Consider the following 15,689-nt stretch of genomic DNA (forward strand, 5'->3'; position numbering starts at 1 on the left):
CTTCCTAGACTTAACGCTTGGATGGTTAAATAAATCAAATAGGGAAGAATGGGCATTGGATAAAAATGGCAAAATGACACTCTTGCCAATTCCCTAATAAAATTACAGGCTCAATAAACAGGATGCAACTACATCATGGAGCCCTGAGTCAGAAGTACTTCCTCAGCACCGATGGGCTGCCAGGAAACATAGACTTTCAGCTCATCACTGACACATTCATTTCACTCTCTGCTGTGGGCTGATAGAGTCAAAGCAAAGCTGTTAAATTGCCCAGGGCCTCTGAACACTTCATCTAGGGGCAGGAAACCAGAAGGCTGCTCAGCTGATGTGGTTCTGAAGGACAGTGCTAGCTGGCGCTGACTTCTCAGTTTCATCACTGCTTTTTCTCTATACTGATACCAGTTATGTAGGAGATACTGAACTAGCATGAACCATGAACTCAGAGTTCGAGCCTAACCCCTTTATCCCCCCACAAGGATGATATAAGAGTAAGGATGAGCTCAAAGCCCCTTTAGACTTTAGCTAGTTGTAGGTATATATGAAAGACAGGAAGACAGGCAAGAAGGAAGATAGGAAGGGAGGGAGAGAGGAAGGAAGAAAGGAAAGAAGGAAAGACATTAAATATCTTTGATGTGCCAGGTACTATGACAAGTACTTTAAAAATATCTCATTTGATCCTCACAACAACCCTGGGAGGTAAATACTATTATTGTTGTTCAGTCATATCTGGCTTTTTGTGACCCCACTTGGGGTTTTCTTGGCAAAGATACCACAGTAGTTTTGCCATTTCCTTCTCCAGCTCATTTTACACAGGAGGAAACTGAGCCAAACAGGGTTAAATGACTTGCCCAGGGTCACACAGCTAGTAAGTGTCTGAGGCCAGAGTTGAACTCAGGTCCTCTTGAATCCAGGACCAGTACTCTATCCACTCAACCATCTGCCTGCCCTTATGGCCTGATTTGAAGTCAGGGAGATGAGTCTTCCTGACTTGAGGCCTGGCACTCTATCTATTGTGTCGCCTAGCTGCCCCAGGTACTATTCTTATTCCTACTTTAAAGTTGAGGAAACTGAGGCAAATAGAAGTAACTTGACCAGGATCACACAGCAAATATGTCTGAGACTGTGGCTAAGCAGAAAGGAGGGACCTTTCTTCTGAGTTTAGCTTTAACGTTGTACATTTCCTCCTCTCATTCACCTACATGAGAGAGCAGAAGGGTTTTCAAGTTTTAAAAAACTAGTGAGCCCCTGAATTCCTTGGCATTTATCCCTTAGATGAACAATGACCAGGTGTGTCTTATCTATACAGATTAAAATCAGGAGGTACGTGGAATGCTCACCATGAGCTAGATTGAGGTCAACCTTGTAGACACAAATTCATTCACCAGGAATTTGGTTCATAGAAAAGATAAAACCTGAGCATGTTAGGGAACTGGGAAGTCTTGGCTCTATATCCTAATGAACTTGCTATCTGGGACAAAAACTCTTTTTCTGCAGATAAAAGACCTTCTAGCCAATACTCTAGAAAGGACAGACATAAAAGGAGAAAATCCCATAAAAGGAGAAAAAGAAAAACCTAGAAGGTTGTACTCCTCCTGGCACTATTGCTGACCCTATGGCTGAGGCAAAGGGGGATGCTATTAAAATGGTTTTGGTTTTTGAACTAAAAGATTATGGCACTCTTATCATGAAGAAGAGCCAAGGATTTCATCTGAAACTGGAAGCAAAGAGATGTCGCATAACCACACACCAGAGAGGCCACATGTGTGCCTGGTGGCATCTGGCAGAGACCATGTGGAGCAGCACCTTACAGAAACTATAAATGGAGGGGAGACAAGTGAGGACCAGAACAGCTAGGCACAGTGCAATGGCATTATTAGAAGGCAGAAGTGCCATAAATGGGAGTCACTTCAACATGTATGACTACTAGGTGATGTAATGGATAGAGCACTGTCTCTGGATTCAGTACAACCTGAGTTCAAATCCAGCCTCACACACTTATTTGCTGTGTGATGCTGGATAAGTCACTTAATCTCTGTTTGCCTCAGTTTCCTCAACTAGAAAACAGGGATAATCACAACACCTACAACACTCTCAGGCTAATTGTTAGGATTAAAAGAGATAATATTTGTAAAAAGTTCTTGACGCATAATTGTTGTTATTATTTGTCCTTCGTTTTCAAAGGGGATCAATGACATCATAGGATGATGTCTTGACTTGTGAGCAGAGTTGCACAAAATAGTCACTTCACTCTCTCTTCCAGAGTCATCGAAGTCCAGCGGCAAGACAAAAGTTAAGATGACTGGCCCACGATGCAGTGAACGACCTTGGCATCTTTGATGTCTAACCAAGCTCTAAGTGTTCCACTACACCTGCTCCATCTGTCTTCTTGGCCATTGGAACAAATTGTTCTCATCTGCCCATTCCTGCTTGGGAAATCTTCATATTCTTTTTTTTTTGGCTAGCAATTGGGGTTAAATGACTTGCCCAGGGTCACACAGCTAGTAAATGCTATGTGTCTGAGGTCGGATTTGAACTCAGGTCCTCCTGAATCCAGGGCTGCTGCTCTATCCACTGTGCCATCTAGCTGCCCTGAAATCTTCATATTCTTAGGGTAGACACCCATGCCCCCCCAACTCACTGACAGGTTTGAGGCCCGTCAGTTACCCTCAACCTGGTTTAACCCATCTGCCAAGAAGATTTTATCAGAGTGTGGCCTCTGTGCATGCTATAACTGCTTGGAGCCTCAGGTGAGAGTTGGGTGCCAGGTGGACCCAAAGGTAGATGAGCAACCCTCACATCAGAGGTGCTAATCCTCTTTGAACATAGTAGGTACTATAGAAATATTTATTCTCTTCCTTTCCCTTCTTTCCTGTACCCTGGCCACATATGTTCCACACATTTATGCATATATGTATATGTACATATATGTATATATATTATGTCATATACATATTTCACTGTTCTGGAAGGAAACATTTTGTTGCTATTTAAAGGCATCTTCTGGGGGTTTGCGAACTGTAGTTTTAGTTGAAGTGCACCCCACAGAACACCCTGAACCTGGAGTTAGGTACCCTTTGCTGGAGGTCCTACCCTGTGAGTTGGAATGGAGATAGGGAATGCATAAGGATGGATCACCCAAGGTTGACAATGGACATCCTTCTCTGCCATATCTCATAGCCTCTACTCATTTCTCCCCATACTTACTTTACTAATGCCCCAATCTATTTGTACCAGCTAACATATTTTGCTCACCTTGTATATTTCTCTCCTCCCCTAAAGGCTGGCCCCTAACACTACCAAAAACAGAGCCATATCTAGAAATTTTAGCATCTAGAACAAATTCATTTGAGCTAGGGGTTTAAGATATGGCCATTACTGTGGGGTGTTGTTCAATTGTTTTCAGTCTTGTCTCACTCTTCGTGACCCCATTTGGAGTTTTCTTGGCAGAGATACTGGACTGATTCGCTGTTTCCTTCTCCAGCTACAGGATGGGGAAACTGAGGCAAACAAGGTGAAATGACTTGCCCAGAGTCTCACAGCTAGTAAGTGTCTGAGGTCAGATTTGAATTCTTGTCTTCCTGACTTCAAACTCGGCCCTTTATCCACTGTGCCACCTAGCTGCTCTGAAATTCATTTGAGCTAGTGGTTTAAGGTATGAACATTACTGTGTATTGTTGAGGTACCTTGGAGAAAGAGGTTATAGGGGGGAAAAGTTGAATAAAGAGGAGGTTAGAGATGTAATGGAGAAGCTTTCAAGCCAGGTACTAAAATTATTGGAGAGTGGCCTGGAAGTGTTTGCCAACAAGAAGGATCTTGATAGGATACAGCGGGACTTTAAAGGAGGAGAGGCTGCTGCTGAGCGGTGGTGGCACAAGGAGGGTGTAAGGTTGAGGTGAACCTTGGACCCAGCCAATCCAGCTGCTTAGCTTTTCTTCCCGCAGCCACATCTCCCGAAATCTGGAAAGGTACGAGTCCATAAACCAGGTGGCTTGCTGCAAGACTAGGGCAGCAAGAATGCAATCTGCCAGTTTTGGGGGGAGTAAGGAATGAATGTGTTTGTTGGAGAAAGGGAGATGGCTTTTGGGAGGAGAGGAGCTGGTGGTCTCCTGCTGGTGTTGGAAAGAGGCAGGGTGGGCTTCTCTAGTCTGCCAATCCCCTGGGAGAAGAGAGGGAGACTGCAATGGGAACCTGGCACGGGTCAAGGGCAGCTGCAGGGGGTGTGTGTGTGTGTGTGTGTGTGTGTGTGTGTGTGTGTGTGTGTGTGTGTGCATGGAAAGGCCAAAAGGCTTACCCTCAGAGGGCAGCTGCAGGTGTGTGTGTGTGTGTGCGCGCATATATGGGAAGGTCAGAAGGCTCACCCTCAGAGGGTGTTGCATGGTGTGGTAAGGAAGGGTTAGATAGGATGGATACCACCCTGTCATTCAATAGGCTTTGCCCCTTTGTGTCCCAAAAGAACTCAGAGGAAATGTCAGTTTAATCAATGCATGCTGGAAAAGGAACACAATATTTAAAGCCAGAAGACCCAAGTTTGAAATTATGCTCTGCTATGTATTGACAGTGTGACCACGTAACCCTCTGGGCTTCAGTTTCCTCATCTTTAAAATGGGGAGGTAGACACAATGAGCTTATTAGGTAGGTACCAACCCTTAATAGTCTTCTACCAGGAACCCCTTTCCTCACCCTATGTACCCCCTCTTCTCATCCACTGCTCCTGCAGCAGTTAGATCTGTGATAGGGTTTTTCCCTTTGGTGCTGTGAGAGTTTTCTGCCAGCCTCTGTGCTTCCCAGTTCTGCAGTGTCCCAACATCCTGACAAAGCCAGTCCCGGCAGCAGTGATCTGCAGGCAGTGTCATCGTTGCCTTTGTCTACCCGGATGTTCAGAGAGAGGAACAGTGGGTTGGGTATAGTGGAGTGATGAGGAAGACCCTGATCAGAAGCACTCAGCCTCTGCAAAAGTCTCATTTCTGAGATGAATAGCGTAACCAACAAAGTGCCTCTCCTCCTCTCCTAAGCTTTAAATTTTTTATTCTCTTGTCTCCCCCTTCCCCCCTTCAACACATAAAATCACCCTCTGACTTGACTTGTACAGTTTACTTTATGATTTTAGAGTCTAGCTCTCTACTTAAAAAAAGTATCCCCAAGAGGAAGGATGTGAAACAGTTACTCTCCATCAATAAAGACCCATTTGTAACTGGGACCAGCTTTTCATGACCCAATTTGTGAACTCTCCATGGCCTATCTATGGAATTATTTCTTCCTCTCCTCCCACATCCACCAGTATCCAAGCAAAAGGCTAAATATGCAGTAGTTGCTTTATTTAGCACCTACTGTGTACCCAATTATCTATGGTTTGATAGATGGCCTGGATTACCCCTATTTTCCACACTTGAAGCTTAACAATGGCTTGTGGAATGGAATGAAATATCATTTTGATGGAGTTAGAAGTTGTCTTTGGTCAGAAGTCCTAATTCTAGTTTTGGTCTAGACCTAAGGTCAAGTCTTGGCTCTGACACTAATTTCCTTCTGTGGGCTTCAGTTTCTTCATCTACTAAAAGAGAAGGTGGCACCAGGTCTCTAAGGTTCCTTCTAGCACTAAATTTCTATGACTGAGTTCTTTCCCCACATCCGTTTGGGCTCAGGGAAAATGCAAACACAACCTAACTTTGCCATGATTATAAGCCAAATCTAACTAGAAAGAAAAAACAGACAAACACTAAAGCTAAAAGATATATCAATAAAGAGAAGACATTCAGAATGAGGGAAATGATTGTTTCATGACGTTCTGCCCTTGTCAGACAAGATTTGAAGTATTCTATCCAGCTCTGGACACTGCATTTTAAGGAGAAAGGAAGAAAAGAAAGACAAAAACAAGCATTTATTAAGCACCCATGATGTGCAAAGCACTTTGCTAAACACTTTAAAAATATTACTTCATTTGATCCTTGCACCCTTGGGTGATAAATACTATTATTCTCATTTCACAGTTGAGGCAACTGAATCAGACAGAGGTCAAATGGCTTGCCCAGTATCACATAGCTAGTAAGTATTTGAGGTTGGATTTGAACTCATGTCTTTCTGACTATAGGCCCAGCAATCTGGCCACAGTGTCGTCTAGCTACCATGATCATGTCCTGATGAAGGGGAGGCAAAATAGTGAAAGAATTTATGGCCAGGCCATATGAAGACAAAAAGATCATAGATTTAGGCCTGGAAGGGACCTCAAAGATCATCTAACCCAATGCTCCTTAATTTACAAATGGTAAAACTGAGTTCCAATGAAATCTTGCCCAAGATTTTAAGTATATGTTGAAAGAACTGGGGACATATTAAAAAAAAAAGATTTGGAAGTAGAATATAACTGCCTTTAAGTGTCTGAAGGGATGTGAGGTAGTATTTTGTTTAAGGAGCAATGGGTAGCAGTTGTAAAGGAACAATATTTAAACTGATATGAGGGGTGAGGGAATGTTCCAAAGCATTCCTGAGTTTCTGAGGCTACCTCAGGAGGCAGTGAATTCCCCATCACTGGTGGTCCCAAAGAAGAGTCTAGAGGACCACTTACTTGGGATGTTCTACAAAGGATTCTTGTTTAGGTGTGAATTTGATCAGATAAATTCTGTGCTCCCTTCCAACTTGAAGACTTTATGATTCTCAGTGCTTTTCCAGTTGACAGAGTTTTGGCTATAACTATACTAGCCCTGGCCAAGTTCTCCATCATGCAGTGGTGTTAGGGGACAGGACTAATACTTGCCTATGACTAAGATATTTGCAGAAAATAGTAATGTTGCAGAGGACATCATTTGGCCTGTGACTTATTCAAACCTGAATAATAATAAATTTCTTCATAATGAGATCATAATCTTGGCTTTCTTCAAGCTCCAGTGAAAATCTCACCTTCTATAAGAAGTCTTTCCTGATCCTTCCTAATTCCACTAACTTCACTAGAATTAATTATTTCTAATTTATTCTGTATATGGCTTATTTATACATATTCATTTGTCATATACATTGTCTCCCCCTTTAGACTGTGAGTTCCCTGGGAGCAGGCTGTCTTTAACCTTTCTTTGTATCTTTAGTATTTAGCACTGTGCCTAGCACATAGGAGGTGCTTAATAAGTGTTTATTGATGAACTTTCATAGCCAGTCTTCTTTCTGATTATCCTTCCTTTCGTCCCGTTTCCTCACTGACTTATAGATCCTTTTTGCCTTTGATCCTTCTCTCTCTTTCCTATCCTTTGCTCTCACCATTCTGTTCCTCTTTCCTGAAATGCCACTGAACTGAATCATCCCCAAACTTTCAGAGGCCACAGTGTTGTGTCACAGGAAGGTAGGGAACAAGCATTTGTTAAGTGCTGGACATTGGACTAAGAGATGGGATACAAATACAAGAAAAAAGAAAGATAGTCCATGCCTTCAAGGTGCTTACATTCTAATGGGAGAAGATAACATATAAAAGGGAGCTGGAAAGGGGGTTGAGGGCCCAAGTGCAGGGGCATGGTGGTGAAGTCCATAGAGTTAGAAGCACAGCTGGGATGGGAATGAAGCATAGTTAGTTAGCCTGGGCCATCCCCAAAAATGGAAACCTGAGAATGAACTTCCCGATGGGAGAATGGCATTGGCATAGTGGAAGGATATTCTAGGAATATTCCAGAGAAGGAAGCTGAGTCATGGAGGCAAAAAAAAAAAAGTAGAAGCACAGCCAGGAGGGCAAAGATAGTGGTAGAAACAACATAAGATAAATCAGAAATAATCAGAGAAATGCAAATCAAAAAACCGTGAGGTTTCATCTCACACCCTACAAACTGGCAAAGATAATAAAAAACCAGTTACATGTGCATTGTTGGTAAAGCTATAAATTGGTACAATCATTTTGGAAAGTAATTTGGAATTATGCAAATAAAGTGACTAAAATGCCCATACCCTTTGCTTCTTTATTGATTGATTTACCCAAAGATTCCATTACTGAACTTATACCCCATGAAAGCTATTGAGAAGAAGAATGTCCCTATATACAACAAGATATTTATTTATAGCAGCAATTTTTATGATAGCAAAAAATTGGAAACAAAATTGAAGCTTATCAATTGGAGAATGCCTAAACAAATTGTGGTACACGAATGTAAAGGAAAATTACTGTGCTGTAAGAAATGATAAATGTGATGAATATAAAGAAATATGGAAATATCTACATGAACTGATGCAGAGCGAAGTAAGCAGAGCCAAGAAATCAATACACACTATTACAACAATGTAGATGGAAATAGCAACCACACACAAAAACATCAAAAGTGAATGTTGCAGATTTATGGAGAACAACCATGACGTGAAAGAAGAACCAAGAGAAGACACTTTCATCCCGCCCCTCTGTGGAAACGAGAGGTCCACAGGTGTTATACATTGCATACATTTTTGGACTTTTTTAATGTATTGATCAGTCATGCTGAGTTCTCCTTTTTTTTTTCTTTTTTCTTTTAAAAATACTGTGTGTTAATAGGGAAGGCTCTCTAGGAGGGAGAGGAGAAAGAGTATTGAGGAAAAACAAACAAACAAAAAACTATGATGATGTGAAAAACAAGATATCAACAAAAACTTATTAAAACAACAACAACAACAACACAGGACCTGGAAGCATATATTTGGGTTCCAATCATGGTTTTGATACTTAGTAATTCATTGACCCTGGGCAAGTCACTTAACCTCTCTATTCAGTTTTCTCATCTGTAAAATGGGGATAATAATATTTGAATTCCCTACCTTACAGGTTTGTTGTAATGATGATGCTGTGTAAAACTTGAAGTGCTATGCAAATGTGATTTGTTATTGTTGTTATCCATGTAAAAACATCTTTTAGGTATTAACATAAAGTGAAATATAAATGGAGAGATGTATGCTTGCCTAAGGTGTTTTTCAGGGTCATAGATGATGTCCTGAGCAGACTCTAAACAGAAGAGGAATTCCTTGTTAAAGATGAGAGTCTGCAAATGCTTCTATTTGTGTAGGATTTACATAGAGCGAAAGATAGGAAAGAGAGAGAAGTATCAGAGGCAAAAAGGTCAATTGAGAAGACAGTGAGGAAATGAGACTAAAGGGAGGATAACCAGAAAGCAGGTTGGATATGAAAGTTCATGAAAACTCCTACTATGTTCTAATTTCATGGAGTCCCTATTCAGTCATTTGAGTTGTGTCCAAATCTCCATGACTCAATTTGGGGTTTTCTTGGCAAGGATACTGGAGTAGTTTGCCATTTCCTTCTTCAGCTCATTTTACAGATGAGGAAACTGAGGCAAACAGGGTTAAGTGACTTACCCAGGGTCACAGCTAGTAAGTGTCTGAGGTTAGATTTGCATTCAGGAAGATGAGTCTCTCTGATTCCAGGCCTGGCATTCTTTTCACTTCACCACCTAGTTGCTGTAGGAGACTATAAATTCTCTTTAATGAACTACATAATTACTTAGACTATTTTGCTATTCACATGGAGATGCAAAGTGGATGAATAATACATATTGCCCCAAACATAACAGCTCCTCTGCACATAAACTTATTGGACCAGTGTAACAGATGGACAATAGGCCAGGACCAGAATTAAATAGAAAACTAGGCTTGATTTTTTTCTGGTGGGAGGAGGTCAGGGAAATGTAATTGGCTGGGTTGGTCCCCTGGTAGTTTAGGTCTGAAACTAGAATGAAAGGAAACACTTGTAATTGATCGAACAACGAACAAAAAAAGGTTCACTTAGCTAAAGCAGGGGCAAGACATTAAGAGCAGGGAAGACTTGAGTACAACTTCCTAGGGTTATTCAGACATCCAGTCTATAGCGTGAAGCATCAGGGTATACTGGTTGTTTTGTATCCACGTGACCAGGAAGCTCTGTTAATGGCCCCAGCCTTAGTCCCCTGAACCAATTAAATCTCAAAGATAGTTTCAAAATCTTTTATTATTTATTTATTTATTTATTTATTTATTTTAGGCAATTGGGGTTAAGTGACTTGCCCAAGGTCACACAGCTAGTAAGTGTCAAGTGTTTAGTCTGAGGCTGGATTTGAACTTAGGTCCTCCTGACTTCAGGGCTGGTGCTCTATTCACTGTGCCACCTAGCTGCCCCCCTCAATATCTTTTAAAGAAAAAACTGGTCTAACTTGAAAGGGGGTAGGGATAGAGGTGGTGGTGGTTTAACATTGTCCTTACTACAGAAGGGCAAGAGACAGACCTTTAGTTTAATCAGCATAGGAAATGTCCTTGGGTTGAATCTTGCTTTCCTTATGCAGAGAGGCAGTTGTCCATTTCCTAGGGTAGGGGGTGGGGTGAGGAGGAGACAGAGATTAAATCACTTGCCTAATTTCATGCAGCTAGTATTTGTCTTAGGTTGCACTTGAACACAAGTCCTCATGATTCTGAAGCTGGCTCTTTATGTACCAAACCACAATGCTTTTCATAATTGCATTCGAGAAATGGCACTGAGCTTTCAATGGTTTCAAATTGCTAAATGTTTTGTAAGTCCATTTTTTTTTTTTAATACTAATATTCTCCCAATGGTGCTATATGGTTGAGAGTCATAGAATATCATACTCTCAGGAGAATAAAAATTACAGGTAACAAAGGGTGACAGAAAGATTCAGTGGGGATGAAGTGAGGGGAAGCACAGGATGCAGACAAAGATAATGTGAATGATAAGTGGCATAAAATACATTATTGAGGACATTTACTACTCCATCCCCTGCCCTCCTCATCCCCTAGAGGTAAGCTGGTTATGTTTTAAGAGTGATGATGTATAGCAACAGAAAGCTGCACTGGTTCCCATAAGACATTGAAGGAACAAATGGAAAACCTCCTAGACATTGGGTTGCTCCTCGATGGAGGATCCAGGCAAAGACATGGACAAGTTGTTCAGTTATTTTCAGTCATGTCTGAATCTTCATGGCCCCATTTGGGGTTTTCTTGTCAAAGATACTGCAGTGGTTTGCCATTTTCTTCTCCAGCTTCTTTCATAGATGAGGAAACTGAGGCAAACAGAGTTAAGTGACTTACCCAAGCCCATATAGATAGTAAGTATCTGAGGCTAGATTTGAACCTAGAAAGATGAGTCTTCCTGACTTCAGGCCCAGCATTCTATCCACTATGCCACTCAGCTGCCCCTAAAATCCCATAGGATTTGCAAATCTAGAACGGATTGGGATCTATACTGGTAGAAGTAGATGCCAGCATTAGTAAGGTTATGTATCCATCAAGGTATATTCAAGATTCAGTTCAAATTCCATCATCTCCAGTCAGCCCATAATAATCTCTTTTTCTTCTGATCTCTGGGCTTATTTGCTGTTCTTAAAAGTAAGGGACCTAGCCCAGACTAATTTGTATTGTTTTTCTTCATGTGAGGCCCTTGAGGGCAGTGTCAAGTATTATCCTGTCCCCATTACAGCGAGGGCCCAGCTCAGGGCCTCACACAAGGAAGCTACTCAGTAAATGCTTGATGACTGACTGGCAGTAATAAGCTATGTTATTAGCCCAGTTTAACTGCGGATATTTCCCTGTTCAGGGGTGGATTAGCTTCTTATCTAGAAACAGTTCTGAGGCTGTTTGAAAGCCTGGACTTTGCTGAAGTTTTATTGGCTCAAATCAATGCTCTCCCTGACAGGCAGGACCCTCCCGAATGTAAAACAAACAAACAAAAAAACCCCAAAACCAAAAAAAACAACCACGGAAAGAAGGGGGAAGACCACATCCCCAGTGGCTGATTTCTCCTTGGTTTAATGGAGTTTGACTCCCTGATCAGTTTCCAAAGATCTGAGATCTTTGGCCTTGAAGATTAGGGACAAAGAGAATTATGGGATGATCTGCTGCTGCATTGAATTTTGATTACTCCACATTAAGAGGCCTGGAAGATTAAATTTTGTTCAATATATACACTTTGGAAATGAAATTACTTTTAGAGCCAATGGGGTGGAGGTGGAGGAGAAAATCCATTTAAAATTGCCATTTTGCTGGTTAACTTTCCTCAAAATTGTCACTGGGCCCTATGTGTATCATCAGCAAGGAAGTTGCTCTGGCTCTCAGGACAAAGAGAAAGCATCAAGCCCAGGGCTCCTGAGGACCCACGAGGAACCAGCTACTTAAGATTTTGGCCATAGCCCCAGAACGGGAAAGGAAAGGTCACAAGGCTACCAGCAAAGGGAAATTCTCATCCACAGAAAATTCCAGCTTGCTTTCTGAAGCCTGCAATCATTATCTGTCCAGGAACACCTTGGAGCGACCCGCTCTTGACCACTTGCTGCCTTTGGAGGGTCTGGAGGGATGCTTAGAGAGTTCCTGACCTTTCTGAAAGTTACCAGGATGGGTGTGTGTGGAGATGTTGATTCATTGGCTATTTTTAATTGCTTATAAGAATAATAATTACTTTCTAGTAAATCACCTTGTATCCCAGTTTTAGGAGGAATCAGATAATTGCTAATAGGTTCTAAATTGGATCAATGTATTGGAGATGTCTGGTAGGTGACCGGCAGTTTTGGAATAATCTCAAAAAGCAAAGCCCTGGGAGAATTTTTGTGTGACATCCTAAGTATTATCATCCCTTTACATTTGTCTAATGCTGGCTTCAGGGGTTTCTCTCTCTTACACCTTCCTGAAATGCATCTGAAACCATAATGCATTTGAGGGTTTGCTGTTTTGACTGCATTTGGGTAAACTGGTTGTAAAAGGGCAGTGAATTGAGTTTTGGTCCTGGCTGCACCACAGACTTAGTGTGTGTTGTCTGGGACAAGTCATTTCCTTTCCCTGGACCTCCTTAGTTTCTCCAACTGAAAATAAGGAACTTGAACTAGATTTCGAAGGTGTTTTCCAGTTCTAAGTAATTGTGCCTCTGTGAATCAATCACTTAGCCCTTGTGTGGAGCTACAAAACCATTACAGATTTTGTAGGCTTTAAAAGGTGCTTCCTGGCCTAACTGCATTATACAGTGTTAGCCTGGATGTACCTGAACCAAAATCTGTAGCCTACGGCACAAATCTTTTTTTAGAGAAAGGATCCATCCATATAACTCAGAATAAGTATAATAAGTATGATAGAACTAAGGAAGGATGGAAGATGAAGAATGTGTGTTGAAAGCCATTGAAGTTTGTCTTTGACATTGGACACTCCACTTTTGACTACTTAAGAAGCATCCTGGCATGGTGCTGGACCCGTAAGAAAGACCTTGGGTTCAAATCCTGCCTCTCACACATACTAGCTACGGAACTCTGATCAGATCACTTAACCTTTCTGAGCCTCAATTTCCTCATCTGTAAAAATGAGGGGATTGGACTTGATGGCTTCTAAGGTCCCTTCCAAATCTCAATCTATGATCCTAGGGCTTTATGATGTACCTGATGTAAGTGAGAGCTATTAACCCAGTTTTACAGACAAAGAAAGTGTTTTTCAGTCTTAAAGTGCTATATTAGGAGCAGTGCTTAGAAATTGCAGAGATGCAGATTTGGGATCAGTGTAAGGAATTAGAATGGGATAAGTACATTACCTCTCATTGGAAGTTTCAAGTGGAAACTGGATGGACACTTACGGGTGATATTGTAAAGGAAATTTCTGATTGGTTTAGGTCAGAGATATTAAACATGCAGCCCAAAGGCTTCATGAGGCTTACAGTACTCTGGAATACAGCCAGATGAAAATGTAATTGGAAAATAATTAATGAAATAAATTTAAACACAATAGAACATAGATAATTTTAATATGCTGTTTTCTAAGTCAATATGCAGTCCACAGGTGTCCTTATGTATGCTTTAGTGCCTACCTCCTCTCCTTTCTATTTGCATTTGATGACACTGGAGGAGATAACTTCTAAACTCCCTTGCACTCTGAGATATTATGATTCTATGATAGAAATGTGTTATTATTTTCAGATCAAGGCATATGTAGGTAACATTCTTTTTTTTCCTTTTTTTTTTTAGGCAAGTGGGGTTAAGTGACTTGCCCAGGGTCACACAGCTAGTAAGTATCAAGTGTTTGGTCTGAAGCTGGATTTGAACTCAGGTCCTCCTGACTTCAGGGCCGGTGCTCTATCCACTGCGCCACCTAGCTGCCCCATGTAGATAACATTCTTAAAAGACTGCTTGGGCCTCCTTAGGCGTTAAGTGACATGCTCTGGGTTACACAGCTTGTATGTGTCAGATGAGGGAATTGAACCCAAGTCTTCCTGACTCCAAAGCCCTGTCTACTAGGTCAGGCTGCTTCATGTGTATATGTGCATGCATGCATGCATACACACACGCACACACACATATGCATATGCACATATACATGCATGTTTAATTCTTTAAATCTTAGACATCAGCTCTCCTACATTCTTTTCATCTCACAGGGCTGTTTCCATATTTTGTTCCCTTGGCTTCCTTTAGAACTTTAAACATTTGTCTCCGGACCCTATTCTGCCTAGTTTGTCTCCCAGATCACCCTTCCCCAGACCCAGTGGTCCTGGGTATCCCAGAGCAGATGGAGACTTTGGAACAGCCAAGTGTCTGCATCCATCCCTGGTTGCAGGGATGAAAGAGCAGGAGACGAGACGGAGAGGCGACAGAAGGCCAGGAGGGGGCAGCGTTGAGAAACAGCAGCCCGGTACTCTCCTAGGGAGGGAGGAGTCGAACAAAGCCCTTTGTAGGGGCTCCGAGCTCCGCTGGGACTGGGAAGGCAGTGTCAGCAATTCGGAACCTCCCAGAATGTGTTCTATGCCTGAAGAATTCATTAGGAAGGGAAGCCTCCCGGCCCGCCTCTGGTGGCATGGCTGGGTCGTTCCATATGGAAAGCATCTCATGAATTGTTCATGTTTCCTCCGTGATTGAAGCACCGTTCCCCGGCTGCAACGTGGTCCAGCCCTGGCATTCCTCCCCACTGGCTCATGCCCGAGATCCGCAGCCCACCCTCCTCTTAGAACTCTCACCTTTGCAGCGGGGTGAAGGCCAGAGGAGTGGGAGAAATCCCAGGCTAAATGCAGAGATCCTGAGCTGGGCTCCCCGCGAGGGGCTCCCCAGATGGGCTGGTTTAGTATCCCAGGCACGTCCGGACGCAGGGGAGGGGACGGGTTCCTGCGGAGGGGAGGCCACGTGGGGAAGCCCGAGGAAACTCTGCGGGACTGAGCCTGCCTGAAAAGAGATCCAAAGGGAAGCTGGTTACCTATATTCCTCTGCAAGCAATAAACCCCAGAGGAGGTGGGAGGAGGGCCAAGGGCAAAAGGGGATCAAACCTCTGGTGCTTGAGTTCTCTATGGATAATAAACTCCTCTATGCCAGGAAAGCAAATATTTCAGGAAGAGGTTCATAGGATCATTGGATGTAGGGGCCAGAGAGGGTTGGCTGAGGGCACACATATAGTGGAGCTGGATTCAAATTTATGAGGGAAACGAGATTTTCAAGACCCTTAGAGTCAGTTGGTGGGTGATTCGAAAAGTGCTTAACATAGGTCATTTAGTTTGATCCTTTTGACAACCCTGTGAGTTAGTTAGGTAAGAGTATTATCTCCACTGTTTGTTATTTGTATGATGGGCTAGTCATTTCATAACCTCACTTAATAGATGAGGAAACTGGGGCCCCAAATGTCGTAAAATCATAGAGTTGTAAGAAATCTTGTAGGCCCTCTGGTCCAAATCTCGCATTTTATTAACAATAATAATAGCTAGCATTTACATATCACTTTACAAATCTTATCTCATCTTATCC

The sequence above is a fragment of the Phascolarctos cinereus genome, unplaced genomic scaffold, assembly GCF_003287225.1.
Source record: "Phascolarctos cinereus isolate Bilbo 61053 unplaced genomic scaffold, phaCin_HiC Scaffold_2;HRSCAF=192, whole genome shotgun sequence".
NCBI classification, from domain to species: Eukaryota; Metazoa; Chordata; class Mammalia; order Diprotodontia; family Phascolarctidae; genus Phascolarctos; species Phascolarctos cinereus.